At 48.9% G+C, this 16,250-nt stretch overlaps 1 protein-coding gene across 2 annotated transcripts in view; it reads left to right on the plus strand.

Moving 5' to 3' along the window:
- Positions 1 to 305: 305 nt before the first annotated feature.
- Positions 306 to 16,250, plus strand: part of CERS4 (ceramide synthase 4) — a 32,129-nt gene continuing 16,184 nt past the window's right edge. Inside the window, exon 1 of one of the 2 annotated variants that reach the window (XM_066266643.1) lies at positions 306 to 462. The gene's annotated coding sequence lies outside the window, so the exon portion shown is untranslated. Of the gene's footprint in view, positions 463 to 542; positions 983 to 16,250 lie in introns of those variants that run through there. The other variant, XM_066266648.1, reaches the window with a different exon arrangement.

The following is a 16,250-nucleotide window of genomic DNA, read 5'->3' on the forward strand; positions in this document are numbered from 1 at the left end:
CAGCAGATGTGCAGGTCAGAGCCAGGTCAGAAGAGAGGACTCCGGAGGGCGCCGGGTGGGACGTGTAGCGGACGGAGAAACGGAAATCAGACTGAGCGCACCACGTCCACACTGTGTTCAGAGCGGAGCGATAGGTAGAAGCAAGATATCTGCTTCTGGATCCCAGTAGAGCGAGCCTGCGACCCCGGCGGGGGGCGGGGCCAGCGGCGGGGACCGGAGCGGCCTACCGCCGAGAAGGAGCGGAGCGCAGTGCCGCCGGGACCCCGCGTCTGGCCGGACCTGCCCCTAGGCCCGCCTCCAGGCCCAGCCCCCGCCCCGCCCCAGCCTTTTTCCAGGCCCGCGGCTGACTCGGTGCTGGAACGAGTCTGGCCAGCCCGCGCTCGCTGCGTGCGTTTCCGTTACTGGCGCGCGGCCGCCAGCCCAGACGCCCACCCGGCGCACTCGCGCGCCCCCGCTGCCCAGGTAAGCGAGCTTCCTGAGCCCACAACACCGCCCACAACGCCATCCTCGCGGCCAGCTCCGGCCCCTCCTCCGCAGCCATGGAGGCCCCGGCCCAGTCCCTGGACGCAGCTGCTGTGTCTCCCGTCCCCCGTCCCCTGACGGCATCTCGGGGCTTCCTATCGGGTCCCAGGCCCAGGCTGCGTCCCCGACAGAGCCCTGCTCCCCGGAGGGCCCCGGCGCCGCGCGCCTAGGACGGGCGGCCAAACGGGGGCGAGGGACTGGGGTCAAGCCTGGCACCGGGAAGCAGGGTGATCTGGGTGCGTGAATGCGGGGAACGCGACGGGAATGTCGGCCCGTCACCTGCAAATCCATACGGAGCGCTCATTCGGTGCCGCCGGCGTGCTAAAGCTGGGGATGCAGACGGGGTCCCAGTCGCGGAGCTCGCAGCCGGGCCTCGTGGACGGCTAGGAACCGCATAATCATAAACCGATCATTCTAGCCCGTGCTACGTGTGGGGAAAACAACGCATCCAGGCAAAGGGGTAAGTTAAGTCAGGGAAGACTTCTCGGAGAAATTGTCATCCGGGCCTGAGTGGCCAGCCAGCAGGGAGGGCTTTTCAGGCCCAGAAAACAGCAAGATTCTGAAGCAGGGCCCAGCCTGGTGTGTTTGCAGAGCAAAAAAAAAGGCCAGCGTGGCTGAAGCGCAGGGATTGGAGGTTGGGAGAGCTTGCGGACCTCGAAGGTAGATGGCGACGAGTGTGCGGTTTCCATTCTCAAGCCTGTGGGGACCATAGAAGGCTTAGAACAAAGTGCGTGAGGGACTCCCATTGCATTTCAGAATATCCAGCAGCTGCTGTGGGCAGAACAGATGGGAGGAGGCTGCTGCTGTGCACCTGTCAGGGCTGATGGAAACTAAGTGAATTGGGGGTTCATTTTGGCAGAACATAATTTTTATTTCCTTCCTGCTCAGAAGTGGGCATGAAGGAAAATGCCCAGAGGAGATTGTTGGCACGGGCAGCTGGGAGTGTGGAGGAGCCTTTCATCTGGGATGGAGAAACAGAGAGAAACATGTCTGGAGGTGGAGCTGTGAGATGCTACCTGATGGGGGAGCCCAGGCAAGGTCCCAAGCTGCAGGATCTGTTGCATGAGGCCACCCGAGTTAAAAATTTTGGAGCATGGGGCTGTATTTGAAACCCCTGGCATCCCCAGAATGATCTCAGTCCTCTTCCAAGAGCAGCTGCTGCAAACATACCAGTGAGCCTGGACCCTCCCTCAGCACACCGGGGTCCCCACGGGCCTAGCCAGGTGGCAGGGATGAGGCTGTCAGGACCTTCCTTGCCTGCTCTCCCAGCTCACCTACTCCCAGCAAAGATGTTTTGAGGGGAGAGGGAAGTGTCAGTGGAAATAAGCTGAGAGTCTTGGGTCTTGAACTGGACTTTTGGCTCCAGGGAAAGTTTTCTGAGCTTCAGTTTGCCCATCTGTATAATGAGTCAGTAGTTCCTATCCCTGAGAGTGTTGGGGTCAAATGAAGCCTTGGCTAGGAAAGGGCTTGGCCATCTCAGTGGCAGCCTGATGTCTGGGGGTATGGGGAGGGCTCTGGTGCTGATGGGAGTTCACAACCCCATTAGCCTCCATTTCTTGTTCTGAGAAATGGGAGTGAGGTGGTTAACTACACCCACCTCCAGACCCAGGCCCATTTGCAGACTGAGCGAGTCAGACATGCAAATTGTTTGGTTGGCCCAGTGCCTGGCATGGAGTGAACACTGGCACAGGAGCTGCTGGGGTGGCTGTAGATGGTGGGGGGAGCAGGCCTGGGTTCACTCCTCCCACCTCCCACCTCCCACTACCCCTAGGACACCCACAGGAAAGCTGGCATGGGGGTGAGAGGCACAGTCTTCTCTTATCTGGACAGTGCAGGCTGTCCCCTTTCCGGCTGTGGGGCTGAGGCTGTCTAGAGGTTGCCACTGACCAAGTCCTGCCAGTTTGAGTTCAGTGCCCTCAGGATAGTGACATCACCTCCTACTACTGTGCTTCAGTTTCTTCCTTACAAAATGGGAATAATAGCAATCATCACCTCAGAGGAGAGCACAGTACCTAGCTGCTAATAAGCACAGGTAAAACAGGCTGCCTGGGGGAAGGGAGCCAGGGGAATGACCTGGTTCAGCCTCGGGAGGGGTCAGAAATGCTTCTTGGACGAGGTGGCTGTTGGATTCATTAGAAAGGATGATTAAGAGTTAATGGGCAGGCCTGACCTGTGGTGGCGCAGTGGATAAAGCGTCAACCTGGAAACACTGAGGTTGCTGGTTCAAAACCCTGGGCTTACCTGGTCAAGGCACATATGGGAGTTGATGCTTCCTGCTCCTCCCCTCCCTTCTCTCTCTCTCTCTCTCTCTCTCCTCTCTATAATGAATAAATAAAAATCTTAAAAAAAAAAAAAAAGAGAAGTCCTCCCAAGCCCAACCTTAAAAAAAAAAAAAGTCTCATTAAAAAAAAAAGAAAAGAGTTAATGGGCAGAGCCTGACCAGGTGGTGGTGCAGTGGGTAGAGCGTCGGACTGGGATGTGGAGGACCCAGGTTCCAGACTCCGAGGTCACCAGCTTGAGCGTGGGCTCATCTGGTTTGAGCAAGGCTCACAGGCTTGAGCCCAAGGTCACTGGCTCGAGCAAGGGGCCACTCAGCCTGCTATAGCCCCTCAGTCAAGACACATATGAGAACTAAATCAATGAACAACTAAGTAACCACAACGAAGAATTGATGTTTCTCATATCTCTCCCTTCCTGTCTGTCTGTCCCTATCTGTCCCTCTCTCTGTCTCTCTCTGTCTCTGGCACACACACACACACACACACACACACACACAAAGAGTTAATGGGCAGAGACCAGAGCTAACATGTGGCGAGAAACTGCAAGGTACATAGGAGTTACTTCATTCAGAAGCCAGCATGGAGTCAGGCACAATTGTACTAGTCTAGATCAAGGTGGGACTGGACCAGGTGGAGGCGTGGATGTGTGAGAAATGGGTGCATCGATTTGCAGCTGGGTGGGTTGCAGAAGCTGCTGATTGTGAAGCGGGTTCAGGTGCAAGTCAGCAATCTTTCTAGCATCTGGAAACTGTGGTGCCACTGGAGGTTCAGGTAGAGGTGAGGTGAGGCTAGGTGCAGGGCAGGCTTTGGAACAGCAAACCTGGAGCTTGGGAGACATACCCATCTTGGGTGGGAGGGTGGAGTTTGGAGAGAGGGTGGAAGAAACTAGGAGTTGGTGACAAGTCAGAAGCCAAGGGAGCAAGGGCTTCATAAAAGAGGAAGAGGTCAACTTCAGCCATGTTTCTGAATCCCCTGCTTCTAATCCTGCCCTTTCTGCCTCCCCATCACACCCACAGCCTTTCAGAATAGGCTGTCCATTGCCACCCTTGAATCTGTACCTCAGACCCAACCTGGCCCTGACTGCATTAGCAAAGAGGAGGCTTTTCTCTTCCCTCAGTATTGACTTTATACCTTTGTTAATGTAATGCCCTCACACCAGCTCCCCACACTGAACCAGCAGGAGTTTGGCTTCTCCCCACCCCTCCTAGGCTTTCAAAACCATGGTTTCCCCCACCCCCGTCCCATGACTTTGTATCTAAGGAGGGGTGAAGCCCCTGCCAGCCTTGCCATCATCAGGACCCCCTCTGCCCAGCTTCGCCTTCCTTCCACCTGTGCCTGTCATTCATTCAGCACATATTTAGGAAGTACCTACTCTGAGACAGTGGGGAACAGCAGTGAACAAAATGAACCCCCCTCCTCCCATGGAGTTGATGTTCTCAAGGGAGAGGAACAGGAAGGTGATAAGGTGATGAAACCTAAAGGATGAGAAGGAGCCAGCCAGATTGGGAATAGACGGGCTTTTGGAGGAAGAGCATTCAGGCAGAGGGACCAGCATGTGCAAAGGTCCTGAGGCAGGACTGGGCCTGGCATGTTGGAGGTAGAATAAGGGGTTGGTGTGGCTGGAGCAGATTGAGTGAAGAGGGAGAGTGAGAGAGGTGCAAGATAAAGAGGCTAAAGCTCTTCAGGCCCCTAGTGCAACAACAGCAGACCATGGGAAGGTGCTTGCTCCAGGACTGCTTTATGGTTTGCAGAGAAGGCATGATGGCTTTGGTACTTTATCCTTGTGTGCACTGGTCATTCTGCTCTAAAGCGCTAGAACTCTGAAGGCTGAGTGGGCTGGCAGGAGGAGGGAAGATCACCCCTTTCCCCTGTACTTGGTGGAGCTAGACTGACCTGGGAGACTCCCTGAAGGGGCTAGAGGGAGTTGAAGGAAGAAGCCAGGTCCTGTCACGCAAGGTCCTTGTCCCCTGCCATCTCCCTCTAGTTTAGACATGGGGTTGGGGAGGGCACAGTGACATTGGTGGTCTGGGCTGCAGGCCAGGCAAGTCAGACAGGACGCAGAGTTGGATAAGTTAGGATGTCCTCAGAAAGGTGATAAGAGCCGTAAGGGACACAGATGGCATAGAAGGTCGTGGCTGGGCCTTCAGGACAAGCAGCAAAATCCTAGCAGGTGTGTTTTAAGGATAGCCCTGCCATCAGCCCACTGTCACTCCCTGTCCAGGTTGAGGACAAAGTCTTGGTCACTCTTTACATACCCACCACTGACCCAGATGAGCCCCAAACCTTTCTGGCTTTGGAAGCTTTAGATACTTGGACCCTGGAACCTTAATCAGAGGTTCTGCTGAGTCATGATTAGAAACACCCCTCCCCCCCTCAAATCACCCTCCAAATAGGGATGGTTGCACCTAAGGGCAACTCCTTTAGATCCTGGCTCAGCTATGGCAGTATCCTGGCAGGTGCCATGGGACCACAGTTGGAGCAAGAGAGTCAGGCTAAACTATTGAGAGATGGCAGGGGACAAGGACCTTGCGTGACAGGAGAGAGCAAGCAAGACAAGTTCTGAAAATGTCTGCCTCTGGGTCTCATTTCTTCATCTAAGATATTGGTTAGATGTTGACTGTCATCTGCCTGCCCTCACCTCTTCCCATTCTTCCCTCCGTTTCAGTCTCCCAGGCCTCATTTCAGTGCCTTGAATCTACCACACATGGCCTTGCCTCAGGGCCTTTGCACAGGCTGTTTGTTCCGCCTAAAATGCTCTCTCCCCATGGCTCCTCCCCCACCTCTTTTGGTCATATATCATCTTGTCAGAGAGGGCTTCGGACCAGTGGTGGGGTCCAAATAATTTTACAACTGGTTCTCCGCTCTAATGACCATTTTAAGTATGAAAAAATGATATACTGAAAGGTAGTTTATTATTTCATGCATTTAATAATTAAATAAGAACTATAAAAGAGGTACACAAGCCTGACCTGTGGTGGCACAGTGGATAAAGCGTCGACCTGGAAATGCTGAGGTCGCCGGTTCGAAACCCTGGGCTTGCCTGGTCAAGGCACATATGGGAGTTGATGCTTCCAGCTCCTCCCCCCTGTCTCTCTCCCCCCGCCTCTCTGTCTCTCTCTCTCCCTATCTCTCTCCTCTCTAAAATGAATAAATAAAATTAAAAAAAAAAAATTAAAAAAAAAAAAAAAAAAAAGTACACAAAACTAGGTTATAAGAAAAAGGTTTTTTACTGCAAATAGAACTACCTTATGACCCAGCAATCCCTCTACTGGGTATATACCCCAAAACCTCAGAAACATTGATACGTGAAGACACATGTAGCCCCATGTTCATTGCAGCACTGTTCACAGTGGCCAAGACATGGAAACAACCAAAAAGCCCTTCAATAGAAGACTGGATAAAGAAGATGTGGCACATATACACTATGGAATACTACTCAGCCATAAGAAATGATGACATCAGATCATTTACAGCAAAATGGTGGGATCTTGATAACATTATAAGGAGTGAAATAAGCAAATCAGAAAAAAACAAGAAATACATGATTCCATACATTGGTGGAACATAAAAATGAGACTAAGAGACATGGACAAGAGTGTGGTGGTTACCAAGGGTGGGGGGGGAGGGAGGACATGGGAGGGAGGGAGGGAGAGAGTTAGGGGGAGGGGGAGGGGCACAGAGAACTAGATAGAGGGTGACGGAGGACAATCTGACTTTGGGCGAGGGGTGTGCAACATAATTTGATGACAAAATAACCTAGACATGTTTTCTTTGAATATATGTACCCTGATTTATTAATGTCATCCCATTACCATTAATAAAAATTTATTTAAAAAAAAAAAAAAAAAAAAAAGAAAAGAAAAAAAAGAAAAAGGTTTTTTAAAAATAAATTTTTATTAATTTTAATGGGGTGACATTAATAAATCAGGGTACATATGTTTAAAGAAAACATCTCTAGGTTATCTTGTCATTCAATTATGTTGCATACCTGTCACCCAAAGTCAAATTGTCCTCTGTCACCTTCTATCTGGTTTTCTTTGTACCCCTCCCCTCCCCCCTCTCCCTCCCTCTCCTCCCCCCGCCCATAACCACCACACTCTTGTCCATGTCTCTGAGTCTCATTTTTATGTCCCACCTATGTGTGGAATCATGCAGTTCTTAGTTTTTTCTGATTTACTTATTTCACTCCATATAATGTTATCAAGATCCATCCATTTTGTTGTAAATGATCTGATGTCATCATTTCTTATGGCTGAGTAGTATTCCATAGTATATATGTACCACATCTTTTTTATCCAGTCTTCTATTGAAGGGCTTTTGGGTTGTTTCCATGTCTTGGCCACTGTGAACAATGCTGCAATGAACATGGGGCTGCATGTGTCTTTATGTACCAATGTTTTTGAGTTTTGGGGGTATATACCCAGTAGAGGGATTGCTGGGTCATATGGTAGTTCTATTTTTAGTTTTTTGAGGAACCACCATACTTTCTTCCATAATGGTTGTATTACTTTACATTCCTACCAACAATGGATGAGGGTTCCTTTTTCTCCACAGCCTCTCCAACACTTGCTATTACCTGTCTTGTTGATAATAGCTAATCTAACAGGTGTGAGGTGGTATCTCATTGTAGTTTTGATTTGCATTTCTCTAATACCTAATGAAGATGAGCATCTTTTCATATATCTGTTGGCCATTTGTATTTCTTCCTGGGAGAAGTGTCTGTTCATGTCCTTTTCCCATTTTTTTATTGGATTGTTTGTTTGTTGTTGAGTTTTATGAGTTCTTTGTATATTTTGGATATTAGGCCCTTATCTGAGCTGTTGTTTGAAAATATCATCTCCCATTTAGTTGGCTGTCTGTTTATTTTGTCATCAGTTTATCTGGCTGAGCAAAAACTTCTTAGTCTGATGTGGTCCCATTCATTTATCTTTGCCTTCACTTCTCTTGCCTTTGGAGTCAAATTCATAAAACACTCTTTAAAACCAAGGTCCATGAGTTTAGTACCTAAGTTTTCTTCTATGTACTTTATTGTTTCAGGTCTTATATCTAGGTCTTTGATCCATTTTGAATTAATTTTGGTACAAGGGGACAAACTGTAGTCAAGTTTCATTCTTTTGCATGTAGCTTTCCAGTTCTCCCAGCACCATTTGTTGAAGAAGCTTTCTTTTCTCCATTGTGTGTTGTTGGCCCCTTTATCAAAAATTATTTGACCATATATATCTGGTTTTATTTCTGGACTTTCTATTCTTTCCATTGGTCTGAGTGTCTATTTTTCTGCCAATACCATGCTGTTTTGATTATCGTGGCTCTATAATATAATTTGAAGTCAGGTATTGTAATGCCCCCAGCTTCGTACTTTTTCCTTAGGATTGCTTTGGCTATTCGGGGTTTTTTATAGTTCCATATAAATCTGATGATTTTTTGTTCCATTTCTTTAAAAAATGTCATTGGAATTTTGATGGGAATTGCATTAAATTTGTATATTGCTTTGGGTAATATGGCCATTTTGATTATATTTATTCTTCCTGTCCAAGAACAACTAATATTTTTCCATTTCATTGTATCTTTTTCGATTTCCCTTAACAATGCTTTGCAGTTTTCGTTATATAGGTCCTTTACATTCTTTTTTTTTTTTTTTTTTTTTACAGAAACAGAGAGTCAGAGAGAGGGATAGATAGGGACAGACAGACAGGAATGGAGAGAGATGAGAAGCATCAATCATCAGTTTTTCATTGTGGCACTTTAGTTGTTCATTGATTGCTTTCTCATATGTGCCTTGACCGTGGGGCTACAGTAGACTGAGTAACCCCTTGCTTGAGCCAGCGACCTTGGGTCCAAGCTGGTGAGCTTTGCTCAAACCAGATGAGCCCGCGCTCAAGCTGGCGACCTTGGAGTCTCGAACCTGGGTCCTCCACATCCCAGTCCGACGCTTTATCCACTGTGCCACTGCCTGGTCAGGCTCCTTTACATTCTTTGTTATGTTTATTCCTAGGTATTTTATTTTTTTTGTTGCAACTGTGAAGGGGATTTTTTTTTTAGTTCGTTTTCTAATGTTTTGTTGTTGGCATATAGAAAGGCTATGGACTTTTGTATATTAATTTTGTATCCTGCAACCTTACTGTATTGGTTTATTGTTTCTAGTAATCTTTTTGTAGAGTCTTTGGGGTTTTTGATGTATAGGATCATATCATCTGCAAAAAGTGAAACCTTTACTTCTTCTTTTCCAATATGGATGCCTTTTATTTCTTTATCTTTAAAATATTAATGAAAAAATATTAAATAATACCTGACAAAAAATAATAAAACTGTTATTTAAGATATTTCCAGTGACAGCTTGCCACCTGCTCATTGTTTGGCACTTTTTCTCCTTACTTTATATGTTTATTTACGGAAGTAACAAACACAAAGGAATTAAAATGTATTTCACCAAAGGTATAATGAGTTTTATGAAAAGAATAAATAAATGTTACAAGGACAGTTTCATCAAATTTTTTTCACCTATAGACGGAATGAACATTACAGCGGGTCCTTAGAATACTCTGTTGCACAGATGAAAATTAAAAAAAGTAAGAAGCACCCTGGCTGGATAGCTTGGTTGGTTAGAGCATCATCCCAAAGCACAGAGGTTGCTGGTTTGATCCTCAGTCTGGGCACATATGGGAACAGATTGATGTTCCTCTCTCTCTCTCTCTCTCTCTCTCTCTCCCTTCCTCACCCTCTAAAATCAATAAAATAAACATTAAAAAAAAAAAAGTAAGAAGCCTGACCAGGCAGTGGCACAGTGGATAGAGTGTCAGACTTGACGTTTGAAACCCCAAGGTTGCCAGCTGAATGAGGACTCATCCGGCTTGAGCACAGGGTCGCTGGGTTGAGTGTGGGATCATAGACATGGCCCCATGGTCGCTGGCTTGAGCCCAAAGATTGCTGGCTTGAGCAAGGGGTCACTGGCTCAGCTGGAGCTCCCCAGTCAAGGCACAGATGAGAAAGCAATCAATGAACAACTAAGGTGCTGCAAGGAAGAATTGATGCTTCTCATCTCTCTCCCTTTTTGTCTGAATGTCCCTATTTGGCCCTCTCTCTGTCTCTCTGTCTCTGTCAACAACAACAAAAAGTAAGGAATATGAATTTGTGATTTCCACATTGGGTGGCTACCCAGGTACCCACCTTAGAGAGAACCCTGATTACAAGTGTCATTTTAACAACCAGTTTGGTGAACTCAACAAAAAACTAGGTATCAGTTCTGCCCAACCAGTGCAAACCAATAGAATCCCACCACTGTTCCTGACCTTCCTGTTTAAAATTGCAGCCCTCACTGCCCAACTCCTGATTTCTTTTCCTTCCTTATTTTTCTCTGTACTACCTGACATCATGAAACAAATTAATATATTATGCCTGACCAGGTGGTGGCGCAGTGGATGGAGTGTCAGACTGGGGTGTGGAGGACCCAGGTTCGAGACCCTGAGGTTGCCAGCTTGAGCGCAGACTTATCTGGTTTGAGCAAGGCTCACCAGCTTGAGCCCAAGGTCGCTGGCTCGAGCAAGGGGTCGCTCAGTCTGCTGTAGCCCCCAAGACACATATGAGAGATCGATGAGCAACTAAGGAGCCGCAACGAAGAATTGATGTTTCTCATCTCTTTACCTTCCTGTCTGTCTGTCCCTATCTGTCCCTCTCTCTGACTCTGTCTCTGCCACACACACACACACACACACACACACACACACACACACACAAATTAATAAATTATATGGTGTTTGCTGCCTCCCCCTCCCACCTTCATGGAGCCGAGGTTCATGGGATGGGAATCTGGTGGTAGTCTGTATCCAGCAGGGGTGCCAATGTGTAGCCCAGCACCTGGCACACAGTAGGTGCCCAATAAATGTTTGTGGAAGGACAACAGGAGTCCCAGGTACTTCTGGCTACAGCCTGAGAGGCTTGGCTTGGAAGGGGAGGGACTAGGGAGAGGTTGCATAGAGTGTCAGGCTCTGCAGACAGGTTGGCTTAGATTTGAATTCCATCTCTCCACTTCCTACTTTGTGCCTCAGTTTCCCTAGCTGCAAAATATGCACAACAGAAATACCTGGCACTGGATACCTGCTGTAGCTTCCTGGGGACTTAGCTGGAGACTGGAAGGAGTTGGGGCAAGTCACACCCTGAAATAGGACACTTAGCAAATATCCATATATACAGTGTGTCTGTAAAGTCATGGTGCACTTTTGACCAGTCACAGGAAAGCAACAAAAGACAATAGAAGTGTGAAATCTGCACCAAATAAAAGGAAAACTCTCCCAGTTTCATACCTATTCAGTGCAGTTTGATGTGGGCTCATGCACAGATTTTTTAGGGCTCCTTAGGTAGTTATCTCATATAGCCTCTACACACTCGTCACTGACTGATGGCCTACCAGAATGGGTTTCTCCACCAAACTGCCGGTTTCCTCCAACTGCTTATCCCACCGAGTAATGTTATTCCTATGTGGTGGTGCTTTGTTATAAACGCGCCAATATTCACGTTGCACTTTGGTCACGGATTTGAATTTAGCGAGCCACAGAACACACTGAACTTTCCTCTGTACCATCCACATCTCCACTGGCATGGCCTTGGGCTGCTCCCCTATATACACACGGTGTTACATCATCATCTGCGCATGCGCAAATGCTGCCACATCATCCTACAGAAACTAGGAGGGTTTTCCTTTTATTTGGTGCAGATTTCACTTTTCTATCGTCTTTTGTTGCTTTCCTGTGACTGGTCAAAAGTGTACCATGACTTTACGGACACACTGTATTTGTGGAATTTTCAAGAAATGCATGAGTATGAGGGGAGTTACTTTACTTCGGGTGGTCAGAGCCTCTCTGAATTCATTTATGCATATTTTTTTCTTCTTCATAGATTTATTATTATTATTATTTTAAGTGAGAGGAGGGGAGATGAGAGACAGACTCCTGCTTGCGCCCAACAAGGATACACCTGGCAACCCCCGTCTGGGACCAGTGCTCGTAACCAAACTAGTGTTAGCACCTGAGGTGGAGGCTCCACAGAGCCATCCTCAGCGCCCAGGGCCGATGTGCTTGAACCAATCCAGCCATAGCTGCAGGAGGAGAAGGGGAGGCGTGGAGAAGCAGATGGGTGCTTTTTCTGTATGCCCTGACTGGGAATCAAACCCAGGCCATCCACACGCCAGGTGGACACTCTATCACTGAGCAAACTAGCCAGGGCCAAGAAAATGTTATTAAGAAAATCATTAAGAAGAGAAAATACATTTATAGTACTGTATGTATTTATTGATACTATAAGTTTCCATCTTCTGTTTAAAAGATTTTAAAAATCACCTGACCAGGCGGTGGCGCAGTGGATAGAGCACTAGACTGGGATGCCGAGGACCCAGGTTTGAGACCCCAAGGTTGCCAGCTTGAGCGTGGCCTCATCTGGTTTGAGCAAAAGCTCACCAGCTTGGACCCAAGGTCGCTGGCTTGAGCAAGGGGTTACTTGGCCTGCTGAAGGCCCATGGTCAAGGCACATATGAGAAAGCAATCAATGAACAACTAAGGTGTCTCAATGCACAATGAAAAACTAATGATTGATGCTTCTCGTCTCTCCAGTCCTGTCTGTCTGTCCCTCTCTCTGACTCTCTGTCTCTGTAAAAACAAACAAACAAACAAACAAACTATATATATGGTGGACCCATTCAGTTCAAACCTGTGTAGTTCAAAGGTCAACTGTATTCAGTGTCTTGGTTGAAGTGACGATCGTGGTTGTGCACATATGTCAGAATGCATTGAGTCTACAGCCATAACCACCCTGAATGCGCCCAATTTCATCTGATCTCGGAAGCTAATCAAGGTTGGGCCTGGTTAGTATTTGGATGGGAGAATGCATTGAATCACACGCTTTAAATTTGCTGTTTCCTACATGTCAGTGATACCTCAATAAAACTGTGGGGGGGTATTTGTGTTGTTTATTTGTTTGTTTGTTTGTTTGTTTGAAAGAGAGAGAGAGGGAGATAGGAAGGGAGAGGGATGAGAAGCATCAGCTCATAGTTGCGGCACTGTAGTTATTCATTGATTGCTTCTCATATGTGCCTTGACGGGGGGGGGGCTTAAGCCATGCCAGTGATCCCCTGCTCAAGCCAGCGACCATGGGATCATGTTGATGATCCCACATTCAAGCCAGTGACCTTGGCGTTTTGAACCTGGCACCTCAGCATTCCAGGTTGACCTTTTGTCCACTGTGCCACCATTGATCAGGCTGTGGGATTTTTTTTTTAATGTTTCTGTTGATTTGAGAGAGGAAGAGAGGAGGAAAGGGAGAGAGAGAGAAGCTTCAACTCATTGCTCCACTTAGTTGTTCCATTTAGTTGTGCACTCATTGATTGCCTCTCAATATGTGCCCTGACCAGGGATCAAATCAGTGCCCTGGGATGATGCTTTATCTACTGAGACACCTGACCAGGGCTGTGTTATTGTTGTTTTAATTATAGTAGTCCAAGAGAGCTTCCCTTGCACCCCAACCTATATGCCTGACCCAACCCTATGCAAGTTGGTGTCAGTCAGACCCTGCTGCCCCACTCTGGCCTGCCTTCGGAGCAGGTTTTCCCCTTCAATTCAGGAGACCTGATCCTCTCTTCCTCCCTCGGTCCTTAAAACCTCCCTGACCTATCCCCCAACACATAGCTACACTAGGTGACACTGGGGACCCAAGAGGTCTCTGCCTGGTGCTCACTGTTAGGGAGATGGACAGCCAGCTAGCTATCTAAGCTCCAGTGGGGTCTGGCCAGTTCCAGGGGTGAAGAAAAGGTCTTACGAAAGGCTTGAGGAGCTAGGGCTCTGCCGTAGGTGGGAAGGGCAAAGAAAGTCTCTTAAGTGGAGAATCTGATCCAGGTCTTGAAAGGCTAGTTAAGAACTGACCCAGTGAAGGGAGTGAAAGCATTTCTGGCAAAGGGCTGATGCAAAGGTCTGGAGGCTGAACCACCAGGGGAGGTTTTGGGGCATCCTAGGACTTGGGTGTGGGGCAGGGCAGGGTCTGGAACGGAGCTGTGGGAGGGAAGGAGCACTGCCACGAGAGCAGGCCTGGCAGGCGGCCCGGGGCACAGCTGATGGGCAGCTGTAGAGCGCCCCTCATGGCCCCAGTGTTGGTTGTTTAATTTAGGGGTTTGGAAGCAACCAGGGGAATTGTGGCAACCAGGAGGGGTGGCTGTGGTGAGAGGTTGTGGCCAGTGGTCTGGGGATGCCAGGATACCTGACTCAGTTTACCTAGATCCCTGAGCCTGCAGGGGGAGGAGGGGGGCTTGTTCCCTGGGGAAACCTTGATAGGCAGAAGCAAGCCTGGGGAGGCCTCCACAGGGTCCTATAAGCCTGATCCCCCTGGCGGCACAGAGAAGCTATTCCCCTCCCTGGGGAGCTTCTGGCCCTGGTTCTCTTCCTTGCTGACTGAGTGACCTGTTTTCAGTAGCATCTGGTTTTGAACCTCAGAATTCCCAGTTTTCGTGGAGATAGTACACCTGCTTTATGGGGATCAAACTGACCTTGCCTGTTAAAGAAAGTGGCTTCTTAGCCCTGGCCGGTTGGCTCAGCGGTAGAGCGTTGGCCCGGCGTGCAAGAGTGCCGGGTTCGATTCCCGGCCAGGGCACACAGGAGAAGCACCCATCTGCTTCTCCACCCCTCCCCCTCTCCTTCCTCTCTGTCTCTCTCTTCCCCTCCCGCAGCCGAGGCTCTGTTGGAGCAAAGATGGCCCAGGCGCTGAGGATGGCTCTGTGGCCTCTGCCTCAGGCGCTAGAATGGCTCTGGATGCAATAGAGCGACGCCCCAGAGGGGCAGAGCATCGCCCCCTAGTGGGCATGCCGGGTGGTTCCTGGTCGGGCGCATGCGGGAGTCTGTCTGACTGCCTCCCCGTTTCCAGCTTCAGAAAAATGAAAGAAAAGAAAAGAAAAGAAAAGAAAGTGGCTTCTTTTTATAGAAATTTTGAGCTATAAAGTCTTTGCATCCACCCACCTGTCCATGTGTCTGTTCTACCCACTCATTCATCCACTCAACATTTAGTTGGTACCTAATGTTGTGCCAGGCCCTGTCACATAGCAGTGACTAAAACAATATTTATTTTAGACACAGCAGTGACTAACACAATATTCATGCCTGCATGAGACTCATGCCTTTGTGAGGCAGACAAACAAGTAAATAAGAAAACAGATCAACTGAGATGTCAGGGCTAAAGGAAAACAGAGTCAGGAGATGGACTGAGGTGGTAGCCTCTTTGGCAGTGATCTGAGAAGGCTTCTCTGTAGAGGTGATGAGTGAGCTGAGATGTGAATGATGAGACAGACAGAGACACATGTAAAGGCCCTGGGGAAAGCATGAGCTTGGTGAGTCGGAAGCCCACCAAATCATTGTTGTAGTGAATTGAGCTGTTGGGGAGAAGGAAGTGTATCAACAGGCCCAGAGTGTAGAGGGTAAGAGTGTGTCTAAATAGGAGAGGATGGGGCAAGGTGCAACCCTGGATCTGGGGTCTTTCTTTGGGTCTTTGCAGGAAGCAGCATGTTAGTGTCCCCTGGACTGGCTGCATCTCTGGTCATTAGCACCTCATGGGGACCCTGCTCAGAGGTCCAGAGTAGAGGAGCCAGGGCCATCTGGAGGGATAGCAAGGAACTAGTGCAGGAGCAGCTGTGGTTATCAGCACACAATCCCCACTTAGCATATCATGTGTTCTTTGCTGGAGCCTCCAGCTGCAGGAGTCAGACGACTCCAGGCAGCAGGTCAGGCCACACAGGTGATTTTGTGTGTGTCCTTGCATGTCAGTCTGTCCATGGTCTGGACCTAGACATCTAGTCTGAATGGATTTCCTACTTTACAGCTCAGGCTAGTCCTGTGTTACCAGCTGGACTGGAACCAGTGCATAGCCTGCACTGCTGGGGTGTCTACCAGCTGGACCGAAACCAGTGCACAGCCTGCACTGCTGGGGTGTCTACCAGCTGGACCGAAACCAGTGCACAGCCTGCCCTGCTGGGGTGTCTACCAGCTGGACCGAAACCAGTGCACAGCCTGCCCTGCTGGAGTGTCTACCAGCTGGACCGAAACCAGTGCACAGCCTGCCCTGCTGGGGTGTCTACCAGCTGGACCGAAACCAGTGCACAGCCTGCCCTGCTGGGGTGTCTACCAGCTGGACCGAAACCAGTGCACAGCCTGCCCTGCTGGGGTGTCTACCAGCTGGACCGAAACCAGTGCACAGCCTGCCCTGCTGGGGTGTCTACCAGCTGGACCGAAACCAGTGCACAGCCTGCACTGCTGGGGTGTCTACCAGCTGGACTGAAACCAGTGCACAGCCTGCACTGCTGGGGTGTCTAAGGGCTCAGAGAAGAACAGAGGCTGAACAGGCTCGTTCAGACGCCTGAGGTGGCCAGGGATCCTCTCTCTCCTCCTCTTGTCAGCCCAAGCCCTAATCCTCACCCCCTGGCCCCCA

The sequence above is a fragment of the Saccopteryx bilineata genome, chromosome 1 (assembly GCF_036850765.1).
Source record: "Saccopteryx bilineata isolate mSacBil1 chromosome 1, mSacBil1_pri_phased_curated, whole genome shotgun sequence".
NCBI classification, from domain to species: Eukaryota; Metazoa; Chordata; class Mammalia; order Chiroptera; family Emballonuridae; genus Saccopteryx; species Saccopteryx bilineata.